Source organism: Pinus tabuliformis, chromosome Q (assembly GCF_031772625.1).
Source record: "Pinus tabuliformis cultivar Carrire ecotype Pingquan chromosome Q, CPIR1, whole genome shotgun sequence".
NCBI classification, from domain to species: domain Eukaryota; kingdom Viridiplantae; phylum Streptophyta; class Pinopsida; order Pinales; family Pinaceae; genus Pinus; species Pinus tabuliformis.
Window position 1 is genome coordinate 137,718,634 of NC_142296.1, and position 6,189 is coordinate 137,724,822.

Consider the following 6,189-nt stretch of genomic DNA (forward strand, 5'->3'; position numbering starts at 1 on the left):
ACCCAATTGAGATTGGAGTTCAAGGACAGTGTACTATCAGTTGTATAATCATCTGAATTGTATAGGTGGTGCATGCAGTCAGAGGAAGGCCTATGAGGATTGCGCAATTCATATTGAGGAATTTCCCTAATTAATAGGGGGTTAATTCCCAAGGAAACAATGCAAGGAAATAGGGACTTGGGCAAGCCAAAATTTGGTCTGGGCTTGTCTAGGAAGTAGTGAGACAGATAGAGATAATGCAAAGGTTGCTCGGGCTTGAGCAAAGCATTGTAATCTTCTCATATTTTATGACTAATGCAATATACAGATAGCAGGGATTTTTAGTTGTGGCTTTCCCTAGGAAATCATTGTGTAATGTGTTGATTGAATTCTTTCTCTTGTATGCTTCGTGATTTTGCAATCGTTTAATTGTTTCCATTGATGAGTAGAGTAGATTCAAGTCTATTGTTTTAGGAAATTATAATTAGTAGTTTGAATCTACAAGGAATTTCTACAATATGCCATATATAACAAGTAAAGGCCAATGTAAATGGTTTTACTTTATACCATATGAACAAAATATGGACTTAGTTTTATGCATAAAAGATGGTATTAACCTTATATATATGTTTTACTTTTACTTTATATATTTCCTATTTCTTTTATAAATTTCGTCTTTCATTTAATATATAACATAGCTATGGTAAATATCACTGGTAAGAAAGTAACACTTTTCAAATTAAGTTATAGCATACTATGAGTCTAAATAAAGCAACTCAATATCTATCTATCTATCTATCTATCCATCCATCCATCCATCCATCCGTCCGTCCGTCCATCCATCCATCCATCAGTGCATAATCCATATACATACCAACAATTCTAAACAATAACCCACATCATCAATTATAATATTTACACTTCTCCACCTCCTCATGATCAATTTTTATCATAAACACAAATATAAAGAAATTAATGGAATTCATTGTGACAGTTTCCTCAACATATATTCCATGTTAAAGCTTAGTGCAAAGCACATGTCTTATGAATATACATTCGTAAATGATATAACATACCTATAGGTACACCAAGAGAATCAAAGAATCATTTAATTAATATAACCAAACATTTATTGGGCAGCCAAATTGACGTGAGGCCATTTTCATGGCTTAACAAAAGACTTGAGAATCGTGTGGTCTAAACAAATTTTACTAAAGGCTTGAAGGTTACAATGGGTTTGAGCATATTTAACTAAGTCCATTTGGAAAAAGCTTACAACCCAATGAAAGTTGTCATCTGATCCAAGTTAAATATAAGCAAAGGGGAAGTCAAGCAAAGTTCCTGAACAACAAGTCTACCCAACTATATCTAAAACCAGTTAATGCTATTCCTTGCCATTGTTTTCTAGAATTAAATTTTAGTTTAATGTGTTAATGTGAAATTTCCCAATGAGAAGACAATAGATAATGGAATATATCATTGATTCCTCACAATGTGAACAATGAATATGAGAATGTATATGGTGACAAATCCATCCAATTTAAATAATCCTACCCATTATTCAGTTTGAACATCAAAACCCCATGTTCATTATATTTGAGGATATAACCGTATGGTCAGAATTGCATGTGCCACTAGAGTGCTTGACTACATTAGCATGATCGAAAAGACACAAATTATTCCCTTGGCTCTAACTTGATTATCTACACTTGGTGCATATAAGGAAAAATTATACAAACCTAAAGTGCTTCAAGGTTTTCCGAGATGTTGAAATAAAAAAGCAAACAATAAGCCGTGGCGAATTAAGTATTATAGAAACTGAAATATACAATCTTCTAAATTCAACATTCATATTTCTACCTATAAAGTATTAATACTCAATTATCTATAAATATGAATTGTCAAACATGATAATCTTGGTCAGAGGAAAGGGCATAACTAATATTTCATACTTGTATGATTTATATATGAGAAAAAATTAAGATTTAATGAAATTCAAATATCTTTTTCACTATAATAAGCACTTTATATACCTCGAACAATGTACAGGAATTTCAATATGCAATGATATGTGGCATTGTTTTGTCAGTTGGAAAGCATGCCACCTGCTCGAACCTTGCTCTACGTGGCACACCAATAAGCAAGTGGCAAGAAAAAGAAACCAAGTTTGAAGCTATAGAAGCTTTGCTTCTTCCATGGAAGAAAAATGCAGAGGAGAAGAAGTACTTAATATTTCTTCACATTTGACGCTTTGATGCTCTCATAAATCCTGAAATTATCATAGTATTATTTGCATTTGCAGGGAAATTTTAGGCCTCAAATTTTGTGGAGTATTGAACGAGTTGGTGAACTAGTTTTGTTTGTTCAAGGTAAGAATTGTAATCAACTTCAGTTTGTGTGTTACAAATGAATGACTGGTTCTTTCCTTTTCAAAATTTTGTAACAAGAAATTTATTCAGTTTTTTATGTAGTGGAATTTATTAAGTAGGAAAGCCTTTACAATCTCTAGACAAGCTTCTTTAGCTAAAATGCATGAAATATATAAATTTATGGTTTTATTAATCCTTTCCTAGATGAATGTTGTGTCTGAATAATATGAGGATTTGTCAAGCTCATTGTTCCTTTAAAATATGTGTTTCTCTTTAGAAAGTACAATAGTATCTTTTGCACGATCTTTAAGCACAAACATTCCTCCACAATGACGACCAACACCTATTGATGATTGTGGCACAAGCCATCTTATGTCCCCTGTGTCAAGCCAACCCTCTTCATCAAGAAATTTTTCTGTGGCAATAGGATTCTTGCAATATCCTTTCATGATTTGTCATCCTTGAACTTTGATAATGCCCTTTGACCTAGCTGGAAGTGTTTCCCCTGAATCTGAATTGAAAACTTTCAGTTTTGTATCATGAAGGGGCCTACCAATTGTTCCCGGGAACATTACACTTTGCTCGTCGAGCACATATAATTGGAGATGATTCTGTTAGACCATATTCATTAAGCAAGGTTATGTCAATTACCTCAAAAAAATAGTGAACGTGAGATGGAAGTCTTCCCCCACCACTTGCGCTTTCCTTTATTATGCCAAGTGTTGAACAAATCTTACTATGAACGAACATATTCCCTAATAAGTGGAATGGCCAAAATAATGCCGCAAATATTCTATCCCAAAGCCATTTAGATGTAGCAACTAACACTGATTGTCGTTGTTTCTTCTTTGCTAAAGATCTACCCTCATATTCTCTTGTATCTAATGTACACCATACTGATATTGATGAGAGTAAATGTTATAAACTTTTTGCACCCAAACTTGATAAAAGTTGCTTCTGAATTTCACTATAGAGTATTTCATAAACAAGTGGCTCTGCAACCAAATAGTGTGGTGAAAAACACTTCAAATTCTCCTTCAAGTAGTTCACATTTGTGTAAACTTTCTCAATCCCACGAGTGAGGTTAAAATATTCAATCGCATGATCATACATATGCCATGGTGGAAGAAGACTAAGAATTTTGTCTCCAACAATGGTAGGCACAATCTCACCCAAGTGCATGATCTGATGCACCAAATTTCTGGGACTGAACACAACTCCTTAGGATTCCCAGTTATTCCACTTGTATAAACCAATGTTGCAATATTATCCTTTCTGATGGCCTCATATTTGAATCTTTGACCTGATTTTGCTTCTGAAACCAGACCCTATCGGCTTTCTTGTCCCAAATCAATGAATTCATCATAAGTGTACATAAGCACTTCGCCACCAATCCTTAAGTCCATCATTGATTTCTCACCCCACAAAAGAATTACAAATTTTAAGGTTGCAGAGAACTTTGCCACAAGCTTATTGAATAGAGATGGATTGTCAACAACAAGTGCAAGTGTCTCATAATGAATGTATATTTGCAAAAGTTCCTCCAATGATGATCTGGAACCACAAACTGTATTTATTAATGAATAGTTTATCTTTAATTAAGCTTTGTCGTTTGTAAAAAAATATTTTTCACAACAGAAATTCACAATTCGGCTATAATTTATCTTGTAAAAGATCACAATCAGTTTCTTTTTTCTCTACATCAAAGTGTAAATCAAACTTATTCTAATTATGTTTGTTATGAGTGAATGAGTTCAATTGTGACAAAAACCTTCTAGTTGAAAAATATTTTGATCTCCTCCCTCAATTTCCTGAAAAATACACAAATAAATGTGCAAATGAGTTCAGGATTACAAACAGAAGGAATCGATAAATACCATGATTTGTGAACGAATGACATTCCCATGAGAAGATTTCCACCATGATGTTGACATTGATAATGAAGAGTAAAACCCCATATTTGACAGAGAAACGAAGAGTAAAGCCCCAGATTTCACAGAGAAACACTGAGTTGGGTGAGAGAAAGAAGTATGAGAACATTCCAATGTGGACATACCGAGTGGCAAAGAGGAAGTAATTTTGATGCCAATATCGACCAGTCTTCTCACCTTAAGAGACTCGTCCAAGTTGAGATTGCTTGCTATCACAAGCACACCTGATGAAAAGTTGACAAAAAATCCAAGAACGAAGAGGTTGAGATTTCTCACAGCCACAAGCATACGCAATGAAAAGCTGAAAAAGAATAAGAAAACCATTGAGATACAGGGAATGCCAGGAAAACCAAAAAACCACGATGTGAATCTAGGAATATAACAGACACGTGATGGGTGGATGCTACACCATTTAGTGCCATATGACAATTTATAATTGGGAGGAGGAAGGCGAAAATTCAAGCTTGTTATTGGCCAGGGTGAATAGTGTTTTCCCACCCCAATCCTACAAAGAAGACGCATATTGACGTAATTATTACTTGAAAAAGAATCATCATAATATATGGTGCACGATTAACCTATGTCAAAGGAGGAAAACCTACAAGGTGGAGTATAATGTCTTAAAATGGACGTAGGCTTACTCATCCTCCAAATCTGTTATATGAATATCCATATTTAGTCTTTTTCAAAGAATGTGTTTAAGATACTGCCCTAATTTGGTAGGGCTTTGGGAAATAATCTTAAAGCTATGAGCATATGTTAAAATGAGGTAGAGGAAAAACCAAAACTAATGATGCAGGAGCATGTGACTTGGAAGGAAAAATCTTCAAACTTATTCCAAAAATCCAAAAAAAAATCTACAGGCAAAGGAGTGGGGTCCTTTAGCCAGCAATTTCCATGCTTTTCTAGCTTAGGATAAGTATAAAATTTAAGAATAAGACCGAGTTGTAGTAATCGCTTTATGGATAAGCTGTAGTAAGCTTTATGGATAGTTGCTTTAATCGCTCTATGTAATTAGTATGCTTTTGTAAAGGATAAGGACCGAGAGGCCTTATATATTATTTTAAAAAGGAAATAATGGGACTTCTCTGAGGGAGTCGATCTTCGAGACATTGTCATATGAAAAACTCCCTCTGTGCATCTGAATTGATGGTTCTCTGTTCACTGGTATTTTTATGCGTGTATCAGTTACGATTCTTTTATTTTGAGTTTTATTAATGGTGATTCAGCCTTTGTTTTCCAATTAACACTTAAGTTTAGACTTGTTGGGGAGTTTTCCCTTCATATCGACGTGCCTGTTCCTCTTACATGCATTGTTGAGTTCCGCGGCGGAAACTCTGTTCTACACAGGAAAACCCGTGTAATTACTTAGCTGAACGAAGCTCTGGACTTAAAATTTTATAAAATCTGGTTCATACCCATATCGGGTCCGAACCATTATCGCATCGCAATACCACAAGTGGAGCGGAAAGGACCTTTGGAACCGCCGAAGTCTGAAACTCCGACAGTCCAGACCTGAAACATTATAGAGCAGGGTGGATAAGTTATCGGGTCCGTGAGGCTTATCGCATTGCAAGCCCGGAGCGGAAGGAAACAAGCATTGGTGTATTGAAATCGCTGATAGCGATTGCCGAGAGCCACGTGTTATCGCATCGGGGAAAAGGAGCGTTGGAAGGGTGATGGTTAACCGCCAATAGTGTTAAATTGCGTATAACACATCTCGATTGATATCTTGTGTTGATAGTGTAATTCTTTAGAATTAGCACTATAATGGTTTTAAAGCGCCGATAGTGTATTTCCGTTCCTTTGGAACGAAATCTCTCCGACTTTGTATTTTGCATTCAAAACGCAATTTCCCTTTTAAAAGCAACGCTGGTATATTTTTATAATTCCTATGGAATTATAGCCCA

The 6,189-nt window shown here is 35.1% G+C and overlaps 1 pseudogene; it reads right to left on the bottom strand.

Moving 5' to 3' along the window:
• Positions 1-2,602: 2,602 nt before the first annotated feature.
• On the bottom strand, positions 2,603-4,952 carry LOC149218637 (long-chain-fatty-acid--[acyl-carrier-protein] ligase AEE15, chloroplastic pseudogene; annotated as a pseudogene).
• Between the last annotated feature and the right edge of the window lie 1,237 nt (positions 4,953-6,189).